Source organism: Pogoniulus pusillus, chromosome 7, assembly GCF_015220805.1.
Source record: "Pogoniulus pusillus isolate bPogPus1 chromosome 7, bPogPus1.pri, whole genome shotgun sequence".
Classification (NCBI taxonomy): domain Eukaryota; kingdom Metazoa; phylum Chordata; class Aves; order Piciformes; family Lybiidae; genus Pogoniulus; species Pogoniulus pusillus.
The window spans coordinates 39,681,631-39,700,375 of NC_087270.1; the positions used below are offsets into that span (position 1 = coordinate 39,681,631).

The following is an 18,745-nucleotide window of genomic DNA, read 5'->3' on the forward strand; positions in this document are numbered from 1 at the left end:
GAGGTGTTGAAGCCAAGCCTGGCTGGGGCACTTAGTGCCATGGTCTGGTTGACTGGCTAGGGCTGGGTGCTAGGTTGGACTGGATGATCTTGGAGGTCTCTTCCAATCTGGTTGATTCTGTGATTCTATGATATTCTCTTGACAATGAGGTTAGGGGCACAGTAAATAATGTGGAGAGTATCTACAAGCTTTTAGATACATGATGGAAAGGAGATCAGCCCATGCTTGGTTGACCTATCCCAGCATCAGGCCTGAAATACAGCTTTAGGTCTACAGTAGACTGCATCATCATGGTAAACAAGATGCTTTTCTGGTCTTGAGTCAGTCTGACCACATCTACACTCTTCAACTCACCTGGCAGAACTCCATAGCAACATTCAAAACGTCATTTGGAAGGATTCCTGCTCTGTAGTGACATTGAGTAGACAAATACAGCAGCCAGTCTGCAGGGTCTTGGATCTACTGCATACTGCACATCCTGTTTAAATTTGCTTAAACAGAATTTTCCTCCCTTTTCTTTCTCACTCAGCTTCATGATGTCTTGTTTGTCTCATTTCTGCTTCTGCTCCTGACAGCTAAGTGACCTTACATGCTGAGATACTCTGTTTTTTTTGACAAGCCATATGCAAGAGCCTGTGTTGTGCTTGCCTGAATTGCAGGGAGGTTATTAACTTTTAGTGGGGTGGGCTCCTCTTTCTTGCACAGGAAGGCAGATTTCACTGAAGTTCTTGTAGACAGCAATGAGCTCTGCCCTGAGCCTCCTCTGCTGCAGGCTGCACACCCCCAGCTCCCTCAGCCTCTCCTCACAAGGCTGTGCTCCAGGACCCTCCACAGCCTTGCTGCCCTTCTCTGGACACCTCCCAGCACCTCAACATCTCTCTTGAATTGAGGAGCCCAGAACTGGACACAGCACTCAAGGGGTGGCCTGAGCAGTGCTGAGCACAGGGGCAGAAGAACCTCCCTTGTCCTGCTGCCCACACTGCTCCTGAGCCAGCCCAGGATGCCATTGGCTCTGCTGCCCTCCTGGGCACTGCTGCCTCATCTTCAGCTCCTCTCTCCCAGCACCCCCAGCTCCCTCTCTGCCTGGCTGCTCTCAGCCCCTCTGTCCCCAGCCTGGAGTGCTGCTTGGGGTTGTTGTGGCCGAAGTGCAGAACCCTGCCCTTGGCCTTGTTCAATCTCATCCCATTGGCCTCTGCCCACCCATGCAGCCTGGCCAGGTCCCTCTGCAGGGCTCTGCTACCCTCCAACAGCTCCACAGCTGCTCCTAGCTTGGTGTTTTATTTCTGCAGTCATAGCTCCCAATTTCTCATTGTTTTCTGCACATCAGCCCAGCACAGAAGTGTGGTTTAACTTTGCTCAGAGCAATGTAATTGGGAGGATGTGTGATGCAAATAAGTGGACTCAGATTTTCACCTAATGTGCCCCTGCTTTGATTCTCTTACTGCCCTGCTGAACTGTAGTTATTGTTCTTCACTGTAGTTATCTTTGAAGAGGGAAGGTTGCCTGTGGCAGTTGAAGAAAAATAAGAAGAAAATTTAAATGATTAATTAATGTAATCTAGTGTCTGTTTTACCAAAGGCTTTCAGGGACTTATTTAGCTCAATTAATGAGAGAAATTCCAACATCAGGTTTTCAGCATAGGTTTTTGAAGAGCGTAAATGACAGAGCTGCTGGAGGGAAAATGATCTTACACCTCTGTATATTAAGCCACCCACTGAATTAATGCTAAAGGAGAATATTATTTTCAAGCTTTTTATTCTTTATTTAGTTAGCATTTGTAAGACTCAACCTATTATGTGCCTTTCCTTTGAAGTTGTAACAGAAACAAATCTCAAATGCAGCTCTCAGCTTAAAGTGTTCATGTTGCTAAAGGTGAGCAAAATCAGGTGGCAAAGAGAGCCAATGGCATCCTGGGCTGGCTCAGGAGCAGTGTGGGCAGCAGGACAAGGGAGGTTATTCTGCCCCTGTGCTCAGCACTGCTCAGGCCACCCCTTGAGTGCTGTGTCCAGTTCTGGGCTCCTCAGTTCAAGAGAGATGTTGAGGTGCTGGAAGGTGTCCAGAGAAGGGCAGCAAGGCTGGGGAGGGGCCTGGAGCAGAGCCCTGTGAGGAGAGGCTGAGGGAGCTGGGAGGGTGCAGCCTGCAGAAGAGGAGGCTCAGGGCAGAGTTCATTGCTGTCTACAACTCCTTGTAGCCAGGTGGGGTTGGGCTCTGCTGCCAGGCACCCAGCACCAGAAGAAGGGGACAGAGAGTCAAGTTGTGGCAGGGGAGGTCAGATGTTTTACTTTATCAAGGGTGATACAAACCTCTCACCTGCTTTATTGTTAATTGCTTTTATTCCAATTTTATGTAGTAAATATGTTGGAACTGTTTTGATGGACTGCTGAGCTGCATGTTACACATCCTGTGAGTAGTTACAATGTGCCTTGGGCACATTGAATTATTGTGTCCATAGCTACATATTTTGTCTATTGTGTCCATAGCTAAAGGAACATGACATACATGGAATAGAATCCCTTGTTGGTCAGTTTAGGGTCATCTGTCCTTTTTGTGCCTCCTCACAGGTGCAGCTTTTTTCTCTGCCCCATCATTGTGGCACACAAGATTTAGCACTGGCATTGGTTGGTCCATGGATCAGACAGATAGATGATGGGCTGTACTGATCTAAGAACAGAGGCACAGCTCCTGGTGTAATGTGGTCAAGAATAAGCCTGGCTGAAAATTAAGGGTGTTTCCAAAAATTAGGAGCATCAAACTCTGGACTTCTAACTGGTGCCCAGTATTAGGACAAGGAACAACATGTATAAGCTGGAACACAGGAGGTTCCACCTCAACACAAAGAGCCACTTCTTCACTGTCAGGGTGATGGAGCCCTGCAACAGGCTACCCAGAGAGGTTGTAGAGTCTCCTTCTCTGGGGACTTTCAAAACCTGCTTGGATGCATTCTTGTGTGGCCTGCCCTAGGTGATCCTGCTCTGCCTGGAGGTTGGACTTGATAACCTGTAGAGGTCCTTTCCAACCCCTACCATTCTGTGATTCTGTTGTTCTATGACTGCATTTCCAGTGGCTGGACTTGATGACCTGTAGAGGTCCTTTCCAACCCCTACCATTCTGTGATTCTGTTGCTCTATGACTGCCATTTCCAGTGGCTGGACCTGATGACCTGTAGAGGTCCTTTCCAACCCCTACCATTCTGTGATTCTGTTGCTCTATGACTGCCATTTCCAGTGGCTGGACTTGATAACCTGTAGAGGTCCTTTCCAACCCCTACCATTCTGTGATTCTATTATTCTATGACTGCATTTCCAGTGGCTGGACTTGATGACCTGTAGAGGTCCTTTCCAACCCCTACCATTCTGTGATTCTGTTGTTCTATGACTGCCATTTCCAGTGGCAGCAATAAGGCAAATCACTTAAATGTTGTATACGTGAGCTGCCCAGCGCAGCGATGAGGGTGTGGGGGTTGCACTCAGTGACCCAGATGGTCCCTTCCTAATAGGCTAACAATTAAATTAGAACTTGCAATATAAAATAGCTACCAATGTGAATTGTGTTTATCTTAATATCTGACTTACTTTTTGAACATGATTTTAATCTCTCACCTTTATGAATCCTACAACTGCGGGTTTGAAGATAAGGTTTTAACTCGTTCGGGCAAATAGGCTCCCATTCATTCAGACTCTGAGATGTGCTGTTTGATTTTATGTGCCCTGAAAAATGCCTTGGTGAATGAAAGCTTTTTCTTATTAAATCCATGCTCTCCTATCTGCTCTTTTCCATTTGTCAGGGATTAATATTAGTCTATCATTTAGTCATAAAAGAACGGGTCCTCATAATGAACTGTGACAGGAGAGAGGCGAAGAAGGACTTTGATCGACAGAGCTGATATAATGACACAGGAGATAATATACAATCCACTGTCCTCGTGTCTTGGTCTTTTATATACATTCAACTGCAGGAAAAATAGAGGAAGAAAGCTTTTTATTAAAAGGAGAAAAACCCAATAGACATTTTGCTTACAGAAAGCTTATTCATATAACTGCTGTGGAGGAGAAGTGATTATGAAGAACCAATCCAACCCTCTTAGTGAGGAAATCACAGAATCATAGCATCATCCAGTCCAACCTAGCACCCAGCCCTGGCCAATCATAGAATCAACCAGGTTGGAAGAGACCTCCAAGATCACCCAGCCCTAATCAATCAACCAGACCATGGCACTAAGTGCCTCATCCAGGCTTTTCTTGAAGACTCCCAGGGACGGTGCCTCCACCACCTCCCTGGGCAGCCCATTCCAATGGGAAATCACTCTCTCTGTGAAGAACTTCTTCCTAATATCCAGCCTATACCTACCCTGGCACAACTTGAGACTCCAGTCTTTTCTTGAACACCTCCAGGGATGTCAACTCCACCACCTCCCTGGGCACAGCCCTGTGAGGAGAGGCTGAGGGAGCTGGGGGTGTGCATCCTGCAGAAGAGGAAGCTCAGGGCAGACCTCATTGTTGTCTACAACTACCTGCAGGGAGGCTGTAGCCAGGTGGGGTTGGGCTCTTCTGCCAGGCAAGCAGCATCAGAAGAAGGGGACAGAGTGTCAAGATGTGGCAGGGGAGGTCTAGGCTGGATGTTAGGAGGAAGTTGTTGTCAGAGAGAGTGATTGGCATCGGAATGGGCTGCCCAGGGAGGTGGTGGAGTCTCTGTGCCTGGAGGTGTTGAAGCCAAGCCTGGCTGGGGCACTTAGTGCCATGGACTGGTTGACAGGATAGGGCTGGGTGCTAGGTTGGACTGGATGATCTTCCAACCTGGCTGATTCTATGACTATGAAGATCTACTGTTCTTCATACCCTGCTGATTTCTCTCTCCGAAGAGGCTAGAGAATGTTAGCCAATACTTTTCCCCTCTGTGGCAGGAAAGGCAGCATCAGAAGAGTTCTCTCAGCAGTGTTGTCACCTTTTGTAACCTCATGTTTGGCGCAGGGTGGTTTCTCCTCCTTCCATCAAAGCTCATATATGCAAACTGTTGTTGTGCTAATGTAAGCTCCCCCAGGGCTCTTGGGGGCACTTGCACGAGTTTTAACATGTTGACTTCTGCACTGCTGGATTTTGTGTATGTCACCTAGAAAGCAGCAAGGATTTTGTTCCTTTTTTTTTGTTGTTACCTCCAGCTCTTTGTTCCTTCAGAGGCTTTTCAAAGCATTTTCCTCTCTGTTTGTGAATGCACTCATTTCTTTCCATGGTTTAAAAACCAGAAGAAGATTTTTCTCTGTTACTTTTTGAACTGGCAGGTTCTTTCTGAGCTTTCAAAGGCACCGCAAGAGACAGGGTTGTATCGTTATCAACACTGTCAGATTCTTTCTGCTGTAACAAAAGAGCCATCCAAAGCCTCTCTATAGCAAGAGGAGAATTTACTGTGGATGTGAAGAAACCCTGCTGGAGGTTTCTGCTTGTTGTGCCTGGTCTGCCAAGTATCAACATGGCAATAGCGCTGTTGTAAGGAGTGCATAAAAGTCATCTTGGCTATGCAAAGTAAGTTGCCATTTCATCAGCTCAGGGAAATGATGGAGCAGGATAAAAGACATGAATATTTTTGTGTCTAAAATTCCCTGCTGTCTGGCTGCAGTGCCTTGCTTTAGCTTCCTATGGGTTGTGTGTGAGCCTCTGCTGGCAGTTGTCTTCCAGTGAGCAATGTGTTCCCTACAGCTGGAGTTAGCTGGCAGTAAACGTGAGAGGTTCATAGGATCGCAGCTCACAGGATGCTAGAGGTTGGATGGGGCCCACAGAGATCATCCAGTCCAACCCCCCTGCCAGAGCAGGACAATGCTATCTAACACAGGTCACACAGGAACACATCCAGACAGGCCTTAAAAGGCTCCAGGGAAGCAGACTCCACAACCTCTCTGGGCAGCCTGTTCCAGTGCTCTGGGACCCTTACAGTCAAGAAGTTCCCCCTTGTGTTGAGCTGGAACCTCCTGAGCTGCAGCTTACATTCATTGCTCCTTGTCCTATCCCAGGGAGCAGTGAGCAGAACCTGTCCCCCCTCCTGGCAGCCTTCAGTTAGTTATGACCACTTATCAAATCCCCTCTCAGTCTTCTTTTCTCCAGACTAAGCAGCCCCAGGTCCCTCAGCCTCTCCTCATCAGCCATGCCCTCCACTCCCCTAATCATCCTCCTAGCCCTCTGCTGGACCCTCTCCAGCAGATCCCTGTCCCTCTTCAACTGGGGAGCCCAACACTGAACACAGTGTTCCAGATGAGGTCTCAGCAGGGCAGAGTAGAGGGGAAGGAGAACCTCCCTTGATCTGCTGGACACACTCTGCTTAATACACCCCAGGATCCCATTGACCTTCTTGGCCACAAGGGCACATTGCTGTGCCATGGGTAACTTGTTAGCCACCAGGCCCCCCAGGTCCCTCACCACAGGGCTGCTCTCCAGCAGTCACCTCCCAGCCTGTGCTGCTGCAGTTTATTCTTCCTCCCCAGATGCAGGACTCTGCACTTGTCCTTGTTGAACTTCATCTGGTTCCTCTATGCCCAGCTCCCAGCGTGCCCAGGTCTCCCTGGATGGCCACACAGCCTTCAGCTGGATCAGCCAAGCCTCCCAGCTTGGTGTCATCAGCAAACTTGCTGAGCAGACTCTGTCTGTCTGTCTGTGCCCTCATCAGTGTCACTGATGAAGTTGAACAGAACAGGCCTCAGCACTGATTCCTGGGGGACTCTACTGGTCACAGCTCTCCAGCTAGACCTGGCACCATTGATCACCACCCTCTGAACTCTATCTTGCAACCAGTTCCTAACCCACCTCACTGTCTGCTCTTCCATCCCACACTTCCTCTGCTTGCTCACTAAAATGTCATGGGAGATGGTGTCAAAGGCCTTGCTGAGGTCAAGGTAGACTACATCTACTGGTTTCCCCATTCAGTTATGGCATCATAGAATGCTGTCAGGTTAGTTAAGCATGACTTGCACTTGGTAAATCCATGCTGACTACTCCTGATAACCTTCTTCTCTTCCAAGTGCCTTGAGATGCCCTCCAACAGGAGCTGCTCCATCATTTTTCCAGGGTTGGAATGGATGACCTTGGAGGTCTCTGCCAACCTGGTTCATTCTGTGATTCTAAAGGCTTGTCAAGGGTGTGGTAGAGTTAAAATTAACCCCCTCCCCCCCCAAGAAGAAAATCACCAGACTAGATCAGAAAGTTTGGCGCAATGGAGAGGTCCTGTCTGCTCCTCTGCACAGGTGTGGCCTTTCACTCTTCCCTTTATTGAGGCACTTAAGTTTTAGCCATGACCTTGTGCTTCACACTAGTCCTTGCTAGTAACTAGTCCTTGCTAGTGCCATGGAGCATTAGCAGTGCTAGGAAGAAGCACTCTGCAAACACAGAATCACAGAATCAGTCAGGGTTGGAAGGGACCACAAGGAGCAGCCAGTTCCAGCCCCCTGCCATGCCCAGGGACACCCTACCCTAGAGCAGGCTGCACACAGCCTCAGCCAGCCTGGCCTCAAACACCTCCAGCCATGGGGCCTCAACCACCTCCCTGGGCAACCCATTCCAGCCTCTCACCACTCTCATGCTCAACAACTTCCTCCTCACCTCCACTCTCAATCTCCTCACCTCCAGCTTTGCTCCATTCCCCCCAGTCCTGCCACTCCCTGAGTGCTTCAGAAGTCCCTCCCCAGCTTTTTTGTAGCCCCCTTCAGATGCTGGAAGGCCACAAGAAGGTCACCTGGGAGCCTCCTCTTCTGCAGCCTGCACAGCCCCAACTCTTTCAGTCTGTGCTCACAGCAGAGCTGCTGCAGCCTCTCAGCATCCTCCTGGCCTTGCTCTGGGCACACTCCAGCATCTCCACAGCCCTCTTGTAATGGGGGCTTCAGAACTGCATGACATTAATTGAAGGGAGCATCATCATCTAGAGAAGACTGATGATCTAAAAGGTTTCTCCCAGCCAAAATGACTTCTTGACTTCCCTGGTTTTAGCTTGTAAGAAGGGCTCTGTGAGAAGGATATAATAAATAATTCTGTCATCAGTACAAGTTATGACTTACGAAAAACTGAGTGGAAATTCCAGGAGTCTTCATTTTATCACTTGTGAATCTCTGGCAGCTGGCAGCCTTAAAAAGCAGAGGTCAAGCGTGCCAGCAAGATACACTGACACAGTACAAGATTTAACCTTAGCAGAATGAAGCTGAACTCGCTCCTCTGCCAGAAATAACCACAGATTTGCAGTTCCATTTCTTAAAGATGTACATAGATTTTTCTGTTGCCTGTGCTTTTACAGGTTACTGAGCACTTCAGCCTCTAAAGGCAGCCTGGTGTAGTTATGGAGAAAGAACTACATTGCATGGAGAAAGATGATGTGTATTGATTTTCTGTTTCATTGGCTTATACTTTTTACTTCAGGGCTAGGAACACATTCTGTATTCTGTAAACAGGTTGGAAGAGAGCTCCAAGCTCAGCCAGTCCAACCTAGCACCCAGCCCTGGCCAAGCAACCAGACCATGGCACTAAGTGCCTCAGCCAGGCTTGGCTTCAACACCTCCAAGGATGGCTACTCCCTGGGCAGCCCATTCCAATGCCAGCCACTCTCTCTGGCAGGAACTTCCTCCTAACATCCAGCTTATACCTCCCCTGGCTCAACTTGAGACTGTGCCCCCTTGTTCTGTTGCTGGTTGCCTGGCAGAAGAGCCCAACCCCAGCTGGCTACAGCCTCCCTTCAGGGAGTTGTAGAAAGTAATGAGGTCAGCCCTGAGCCTTCTCTGTTCCAAGCTAAAAGCAATGCCCCTTAGCACTTCACTTGCACATCCTTTAAATCTCTCCAGGGATGATGACTCTCTCCCCAGCTGTCCTGGGCAGCCTGTTCCCTCTCCCTTGGTATACAGAATATTTTATCTACCTCTTGATGATGGTTGTGCAGTCTACAAATACTCTCACCATGATATCTACCTTGCTGGCCCTCTCCTTACCTCTGGTCTTGGCTAGCCTCTCAGTTGAAAAAAGAAAGCCCTTTCTCAGCTTAATTATAATAGTGTTACTCACTCCTAAGAGGCTCAAGAGCCCTTTAGATGTTTTATGAAACCTCCTGATGACTTCAGTTCAGCATTCTGCACATAACATAGATTGTTGAGGCCAGACAGGTTGTTCCAGTGTGTTTCTGAGCCCTGCCCCTGCGTTTGGCCATGTTAACAACAGGTGTATTATTCTTTCTTACTCTGAGCTGGAATCTCCCACGTTTCAACCTCTGTCTGTTACATCTTGGCATTTTAGTTTACTCCTGCAAGAATGATCTGATTGTACCTTCCCTAAGCCCTCCAGTTAGGTAGACAGCAGCAAGACTCAGTCTTCACCTTCTCCTCTTAATGTCATGCAAACCCAGCTCTGTGATGCATCCTCTCATGCATCTTATCATCCAGACCTCTAAACATTTCTGTACTCTTTATGTGGCTCTCTCTGCCTGTCTACCTGTGTACCTACCTGGGTCTCTATCTGCCTATCTACCTATTTTTAGTACTGCTGCATGTAGACAGTCATTATAGCAAACAGCAGATTCCCTAAGGCAGGGAGAATGATAAAATCACAGAATGGTGTGGGTTGGAAAGGGTCTTGAAAGGTCACTGAGTCCAAGTCCCCTGCACTGGACTGAGACAGCTTCAGCTACACCAGGTTGCTCAGAGCCCTGCCTAACCTGACATGCAGTGCTTCCAAGCCTGTGGTGTCTACCACATCTCTGTGCTAGTGTTTCACCACCCTCACTGTGGAAAATGTCTTCCTTGTAGCTAGTCTAAATCTCCCCTTTTAGCTTTAAAACATCAGCCCTTGTGCTGTCACAGCATGCTCTGATGAAAAGCCTCTCCTCATTTTTCCTGTAGACCCTTTTTAAGTGCTGGGAGGCCATACTAAGGAGTCCCTGGGTTGTCTTCTGCAGGCTGAAAAATCACAGGATCACAGAATCACCCAGGTTGGAAAAGACCTCTAAGATTCCAGCTCTCCCAGCCTGTCCCCACAGCAGAGGAGTTCCAGCCTTGTGATCATTTTTGTGACCTCCTCTGGACCCATGTCTGTCCTGGGCTGAGGACTCCACAGCTGGCCACAGTGTTGCAGGGCGATCTGACCAGAGGAGAGGGGCAAAGAATCCCCTCCCCTGCCCTGCTGGCCATGCTGGTGTGGATGTAGCCCAGGATAGAGCTGGCCCTTCAGGCTGGGAGTGCGCATTGCCGGCTCATGCCCAACTGTTCACCCATCAGCACCCCCAAGTCTTTCTCCACAGGGCTGCTCTCCATCCCATCATCCACCAGCCTGTGTTGATACTGGTGACTGTCTCAGGTGCAGAATCTTGCACTTGACCTCGTTCTGTTTGCACAGGCCCATTTCTTAAGGTTCTCCAGGCCCTGCTGGATGTCTCCTGTTCCTCCAGCATGTCAGCTGCACCACTCAGCTTGGTGTCATCTGCAGACTCACCGAGGGTGCACTTGAACCCACTGTCCACATCACTGATGTCTGAACAGTACTGATCCCAGTATGGACACTTGAGGGACACCACTTGTCACCAAACCAAGCAGCTTCCTTAAGCAGTGCTGTAATAACAGCTTCACAAAGTCAAACTGTCCGTGGGCTGCGTAGGTGGAATTCGTTCAGTTCAAAAGGGCAATCTGAGTGCAGCTGGAAAGAGATTTTGTGCATTCTGTGACTAATACAAATTTTCTAATGCCACATCCAAGTGCTGTTCTCTTCCAGTGCAGGTCTTCCTGGTTACAGTTCTGATCTCCTTAGGCAATGCATACAAAGAAAGCAACTGCAGTCGTCTGCTTTACAAATGCAAAACATTTAAAACTAATATTTGCTTTTGGAAGGTGAAGTTGTGGAAAGGTGATAAACAGAAAGCAAATGAAAGGACAAAAACTATGAAATGCAGAGGAATGTGTGTTCATGTAAACTGCTGGGATCTGGAATGAGTTTTCTGCTTTTAAATACCATTTTGTATTTTCATATTTCATAGAATCAAGCAGGTTGGAAGAGACCTCCAAGATCACACAGTCCAACCTAGCACCCAGCCCTATCCAGTCAACTAGACCATGGCACCAAGTGCCTCACTGGGAACAGCCTCAAGTTGTGCTGGGGGAAGCTGGATGTTAGGAGGAAGCTGTTGCCAGAGAGAGTGATTGGCATTGGAATGGGCTGCCCAGGGAGGTGGTGGAGCAAAGCCTGGCTGGGGCACTTAGTGCCATGGTCTGGTTGATTGGCCAGGGCTGGGTGCTAGGTTGGAGTGGATGAGCTTGGAGGTCTCTTCCCACCTGCTTGATTCTATGATTCTATGACTCTATGAATGTCTCCAAAGGAGACTTCACAACCTCCTTTGCCAGCCTGTTCCAGGGCTCTGTCACCCTCACAGTGAAAAAGCTTTACCTTGGCTACTAGAAAAGAACAAATGATGGTGGAATTTAGAGGGCGAGCAGCGAAGATCAGGAGATTGAAAGTCATATTTGCAAGCCCTTAAAGAGGAAGGTAGCAGAAAGCCAAATGGGTTCCAAAAGGGGACATTTCGGAGCGTGATTTATCTGAGGTGGCATTGCCATTTGTTGTATGATTTCAGTCTTGTTGCTATGGGAACCCCTTTTACTGGTGCAGCAGTTGTTCATCAGGATTTGTAGGTCCACCGTTTTTACCACAAGGCTTTGCATTGTGCACAGATTAAATCGTGGGTCTCATTGACAGTGGCGTGCATCAAACACTGCTGCCAGAAATAAAACCTGACCAACCTCCCTGTCATTTTTCTCATTATTGCCAGAATCAGAGAGCAGAAACTGAAGTTAACTTTTACAAGAACTCAAGGGTTCTGCCTCAGTTACATTTCTCCTGCCTGTACAATTCCAAGAAAAGATGAAAAAAGAAAGAAAGAACCAAGCTTCTGCCTTACAATAGAATCATTTTATTTTTCATTCAAGTGGAAATGAATTGAGTACTCTGGAGATGTATTTTGTACACAAAATTAAAGCTTAAGGTCATCTGTACTTGAATACTTTTCTCCCTATATTGTGACAAGAGAGATTTGTGTTTGTAGAGGGAGGTTCAACACTTGAAGTTAGATTTCTTAGCAGTGTAAAGGTTCTTTCATCTTTTCAATTATCCCTCTAGTTTTACAACTGCCCCTGCAAGGAAGGGTTGGCAGAAATTGGGGGGGTGGGGGGGAAAGTACTGGTGCAGTGTAGGTTGTATGAATCAAAAAATCATAGAGTCCTTTAGGCTGGAATAGAGCTTTAAGTTCATTGACCCAGCTCTGCTAAGCCTGCTGCTAAACAGCATCCTTAAGCACCGCATCTGCAGGCTCCTAAATCCCTCCAGGCACGGTGACTACATCGCATTCCTGGGCAGCCTGTCTCAGGGCTTGACATCCTTTTCTTTCAGGGAAGGAACTGTTCCTCACAATACACAACCTCAACCTCCCTGGTGCAACTCGAGGTCATTTCCTCTAGTCCTGTCACTTGTGACTAACCACTGCCTCAGTTCCAACTTACTCTCAGGGAGCTGTAGAGAAGCAGGTCTCCCCTAAGTCACCTTTTCTGCAGGCTAAACAACCCTAATTCCCTCAGCTGTCCCTGACAGGACTTGCTCCCCAGACCCTTTACTAGCTTTGTTGCTCTTCCTTGGACCCCCTCCAGCACCTTGATGTTCTTCTTGTAGTGACCTATTACTCTTTACTTCAGCTAAAGGTTGATACTATAGTCAAAGAGAATGATTGCTCCATGCCTGGTCTTGGTTGATTCTGTATGGTAAGCAGAAATGGAAAGACTCAGAGAGTCACAGAATCATGTTAGGGGGAAGTTCTTGCCACAGGGACTGGTTGGCATTGGAATGGGCTGCCCAGGGAGGTGATGGAGTTGCTGTCCCTTGGAGGTGTTCAAGCAAAGCCTGGCTGGGGCACTTAGTGCCATGCTCTAGTTGATTGCCCAGGGCTGGGTGCTAGGTTGGACTGGATGAGCTTGGAGGTCTCTTCCCACCTGGTTGATTCTATGATTCTATAATCATAGAATGTGAGGGGTTGTAAGGGATCCCCAGATACCATCTCCTGCAAAGCACCACTTAGGAGGGATTGTTCCTCTCCAAATTTACTCTCATGTTTGCCTGGGCACTCAAAGCTTGGAGTAGCAGAGGTAAGCATTTCTGCTTGGTTTCTTTTATCTGTTTTACTGTTTTCTTTGCTGCTTGTGAGGAAAGCCATTGGTTAGTTGTAAACTGATAAAACTCACTGAAAACTTGAAAACCAATCTGAGAATGGTTTCTTTCCCCATTCATCCCAGTGGGTGTCTTGTGCTGAAGCATATTGGTGACCAGTATTGGTCAGTGTCCACTGGAGATCACTTTAATGGAATCATTAAGCAGGACAGACTGAAAGAGTTGAGGACAGGCTGAAAGAGTTGGGGCTGTGCAGGCTGCAGAAGAGGAGGCTCCCAGGGGACCTTCTTGTGGCCTGCCAGGATCTGAAGGGGGCTACAAAAAAGCTGGGGAGGGACTTTTGAGGCTGTCAGGGAGTGGCAGGAGTGGGGGGAATGGAGCAAAGCTGGAGGTGGGGAGAGTCAGAGTGGACATGAGAAGGAAGCTGTTGAGCATGAGAGTGGTGAGAGGCTGGAATGGGTTGCCCAGGGAGGTGGTTGAGGCCCCATGGCTGGAGGTGTTTGAGGCCAGGCTGTGTGAGGCTGTGTGCAGCCTGCTCTAGGGTAGGGTGTCCCTGGGCATGGCAGGGAGATTGGAACTGGCTGCTCCTTGTGGTCCCTTCCAACCCTGACTGATTCTGTGATTCTATGGTTAAACAAAATGCCTGTCCCTGAGTCCAGAACTACTAACCTCTGATGGCAGAGCTCCAGTTCTTCTCTCCTCAGGTCAGCTCCTTTAACTTGCATGGTGCAAAGCTGTCAACACACAATTTGTGACAGAGTAGGAGATGAAATTATGTGGCTCACATCATTGGAGTACAGACTGGGATGAAGGTCATTTTCCTGTCTTCTGGGTTATTTAAGTGGTGCTTTGGCAGATTTTCTGAAGTGCTAAGTGAGAGCAGTGCCGAATTGTTATGGTTGTTGCCAGATTTGTCTTTATCTGCTGGTACATGACTCAGAATGCCACAGCCAGGTAGCATCTTATGTGGTGTTTCACAACCCTGGTCAGATTGTTGGCTTGTTCCCCATGTACCAAATTCACAGCTTCTCTAATTTCAAGTCAGCACCGTTGAGCCAGGAACACCTATGTAACAGTTTTGTTTTCACTTCATTGTGCTCCAAACACACTGAGGGATGCGATATCAAAATATTAGCAAGGTGCTAGTCACATTGGGGGGTGGGGGTTATCCCATTCCTGATTTTCTTTCTCCCTTCTTTCTCCTTTCCCCCCTCTGCTGCTGCCAATACCCAACCCCCATTATAATTCTGATTGGCTAAATTAATTCTGCAGCATCCTGCTGTGAATAATTATGTTCATCCAGTGTGGAACTGGATGCCTTTCTCTTCCCCCCCCCCCCCCCTCCTCCTTGCCTAAATTATAATGTGACAATTGAAGCTCACAGCTGGCTCATCAGAGGTGGCCAGTTTGGGAATTGGCACATCTGAATGTGCCTCTCCGTTAACTCTCTGCCTTGATTGCTTAAGACAAGACATATGTAAACCCCCTGATTATTACCATTTTGTGCATTTCACAAAGATGCTGCTTTAAACTGCAAAGCTGTTGTGTTGGTGGGGGATGGGAAATTACAGGAATTTTTCTCTCCCCCTCCCCACAATTCCCTCCAACAATAAATAGCTGTCAGACTTATGTCAAGAATGAAATTATAGGAGCACATGAGGCCTTGATTACATTGTTTTGGATAGATTGCTATTAGCATACTGAAATGAAGTCTAATTTTTCAGTGCTTTCTCTCAGTCAAGAATCAAGTGACACAAGAGGGGGGAAGGGATATCATCTACAAGAAATGAATGATGTAATTCCATGTCACCCTTCTGTAGCCTTTTCCAGTTATCAGCCCCGAAAAACAAACAAGAGAAGAAATAAATCTCTTCTGCTGAAATGTGTTATTAGCTGAGGGGTGAGGGAAAGCTGGCGTGTTACTGAACAAAATACATGCAGGCTAGGTGTCATTCTTTGTGAGCTTATTAAAGAGATCTCAAAAGCAAATTGGTGTATATTTAATCCATCCTCACACAGCTTCTCATCCCCCCAGCCCGGCTGTATTTTGGAGTCAAAAATACGCTCGCTTTTTATTAGCTGTTTGCATAATTCATAGCGCACTGCCAGTCTCGTGCATCCTCTGCTGATGTGTGCTTATTATCAGCTAATGTGGAGGGCAAGTGCCCTTGTCGTGGGTTTGTTGTTTACAATTTCTGAGGGTGTACACACATTGCTGGGTGAGTTTGAAAATCTTGCCTCGTCGCCTCCTCTGAGCAGTCTAAGCTTTAAATGTTGTAGCGTCTGCGGCTTCTGCGATGGGAGTTTTATTAGTCACGGAGACTTTGCTTGAACTGCTTCTCTTAGGCTGAAATAAAAGAAATAAAAAATTGCTTTGACCAAATCTTGAAACAAATCGACCTGGGGTTTGGAAAGGGTCAAGATTGATTTAGGTTTATTGGGGTAACTGAGAGCAGCCAAGAGCTGCGCATGATGGTACATAAAAATTCCGCTGGCGTGAGCCGGAGTTGGCTGTCTGGGCGAGATGCACAAGGCAGCCAAATCAAGCATTTAGAATGGATTTCTCTACCACAACATCATGCATTTGCTAGGTGGCACATTCTGTGCAGAAAGTTCTTATTGGAATGGTTGACATTTTCTCTTTGCAATTTGAAATGCTGAGCGCTTTGTTGTAACTTAAATTAATAGAACAGCTTCGGCCTCGGAGGGATGTGGTAATTGCAACTAAATCAATTGGAAATAGCCTAAAATGAAACAAAATACTTGGCTTGTTCTTGAAAAGGCAGATATAAAAGATCTGCTGTTGCTCATCAAAAGCATGGTTGAGTATGTGGGAATGTTGGGAGTCTCTTAACTCAGAGCTGTGGAGCCCATTGGCAAAGGCTGCTGTGAATGCCCAAAGTTTACCAGAGCTCAGAGGGTGCTTAGAGAAATGCAGAGAAGAAGAATCCACCAGGAGCTGTTAAACAGTTTTATGAGATGGGCTTAGTGCAGTTAAGTGTAGATGAGAAAATCTATGAGGAAACAAAACAAGATGCTTAATACTGCTACATCTAAATAGGACCAAAGGAAGAGATCCAGACAGACTTTTGGTCAGATCAAGCGTGGGAGCCTGACAAGGCTCTGGGCAGCTGGATCTATTGGAGGATGTCCCTGCTTACTTGAAGGTGGCTTGGCCTAAATGACCTTTAGAGATCACTTCCAACCCAAATCATTCTATGATTCCATGAGATTAACTGTGAGATTGATGGAGCACTGGAGCAGGCTGCCTGGAGAGGTTGTGAGTCTCCTCTGAAGAGATTCCAAACCCACCTGGACGGGATCCTGGGCAACCTGCTCTGGGTAACCCTGCTTTAGCTGTTCTGTGATTCTGCAAGTCTGTGATCACCAAGCACTGAAGAAAACGCTTTCTTTTTCTGGTGCTGCCTTTGGCACTCTCTATTCTATATATGAATTAAGAAGCACTCACTGTAATACAGAAGTGAAACCAGCTGTCCCACATCCAAAGGAATACTCTTAAGTGTCTGGAAGTCCACAAAGCTTTGATTCAGTCTTAATTCACTGCAACTGCAGTTTGATGCTAGAAGAGATTATCACTAGATGATGCCTGGAGAAGAAGAGGCTCAGGGCAGACCTCATTGCTGTCTACAACTACCTGAAGGGAAGCTGTAGCCAGGTGGGGTTGGGCTCTTCTGCCAGGCAAACAGTGACAGAAGAAGGGGACACAGTCTCAAACTGTGCTGGGGGAGGTTTAGGATGAATGTTAGGAGGAAGTTGTTGTCAGAGAGAGTGATTGGCATTGGAATGGGCTGCCCAGGGAGGTGGTGGAGTCTCTGTGCCTGGAGGTGTTGAATCCAAGCCTGGCTGAAGCACTTAGTGCCATGGTCTGGTTGACTGGCCAGGGCTGGGTGCTAGGTTGGACTGGCTGAGCTTGGAGGTCTCTTCCAACCTGCTTGATTCTATGATAAATTATGTAAAATACATATTTTCAGTGAGTGTATGCATGATCATTTCCTTGTAAATCATTAGAAACCTGAAAGGAAGGAGGAAAAAGGGTTCAGATGTTAAAGACATACAGGAAAGCAGGATGGCAGCTGAAGTACACATAAAATGTAAGTGCATGCACAACTGAGTGGTACAGAAATTACATCAAGTGCTAGAAACTTTATTGCCAAATCATATTGCTATTTTATGGGCTTGGAATATACAGGTGCAGGAAATGAGAAATGTGCTGAAGGAAGGAATGTGATGTAATTAAAAATGTTCAACAGGTAGAATAAGGCCATTAATCTACCACACTTGCTTGGTTGGAGGATTGTGTTCTCTTCTGGTGTTTCCTTTAAGTATATCACAAAGGAACTAAGTTGATTCTATGTGGAGTCAAGAATTACATTGAATTTTGCAGAATAAAATCTGCTGTGAGATTTCAGGAGGTTTCAAAACGTTTTGCTCAAACGGATTATAAATGAAGGTGAAAAGCTGAGGGTTTGCAGTCAGCAAAGAAGGGAAGTTTTCCAGTTCATGTACCACAGCCAGTTGGCAGCTGTCACCATTGCTGTTCCCCAAGGATCAGTGCTGGGCACAGTTCTGTTCAATATCTTTATTGATGATCTGGACCAGGGGATTGAGTCCAGCATCAGTGCATTGGCAGATGACATCAAGCTAAGGAGCAGGTGTGGAACTGTTGGAAGCTAGGAGAGCCCTGCAGAGAGACCTGGCCAGGCTGGATGGGTGGGCAGAGGCCAATGGGATGAGATCCAACAAGGCCAAGGGCAGGGTTCTACACTTTAGCCACAACAACCCCAAGCAGCACTACAGGCTGGGGCCAGAGTGGCTGAGAGCAGCCAGGCAGAAAGGGAGCTGGGGGTGCTGGCAGAGAGGAGCTGAAGCTGAGGCAGCAGTGTGCTCAGGTGGGCAGCAGAGCCAATGGCATCCTGGGCTGGCTCAGGAGCAGTGTGGGCAGCAGGACAAGGGAGGTTCTCGTGCCCCTGTGCTCAGCACTGCTCAGGCCACCCCTTGAGTGCTGTGTCCAGTTCTGGGCTCCTCAGTTCCAGAGAGATGTTGAGGTGCTGGAAGGTGTCCAGAGAAGAGCAATGAATCTGGTTAGGGGCCTGGAGCAGAGCCCTGTGAGGAGAGGCTGAGGGAGCTGGGGGTGTGCAGATGCAGAAGAGGAGGCTCAGGGCAGAGCTCATTGCTGCCTGCAACTCCCTGAAGGGAGGCCAGGGTGGGATTGGGCTCTTCTGCCAGGCAAGCAGCAACGGAAGAAAGGGGACAGAGTCTCAAGTTGTGGCAGGGGAGGTTCAGGCTGGATGTGAGGAGGAAGTTGTTGGCAGAGAGAGTGATTGGCATTGGAATGGGCTGCCCAGGGAGGTGGTTGAGGCCCCATGGCTGGAGGTGTTTGAGGCCAGGCTGTGTGAGGCTGTGTGCAGCCTGCTCTAGGGTAGGGTGTCCCTGGGCATGGCAGGGGGGTTGGAACTGGCTGCTCCTTGTGGTGCCTTCCAACCCTGACTGATGCTATGATTCTGTGATTGCATCAGGCCCTGCTTACACATTTGTCCCCATCCTCCTCATAGACCCCCCTAAGTGCTGAA

General features: G+C 47.8%; 1 protein-coding gene across 6 annotated transcripts in view; it reads left to right on the top strand.

Annotated features, from left to right (window-relative positions):
- Window positions 1-18,745, top strand: part of MSRA (methionine sulfoxide reductase A) — a 471,584-nt gene that overhangs the window by 36,681 nt on the left and 416,158 nt on the right. The window lies entirely within an intron of this gene.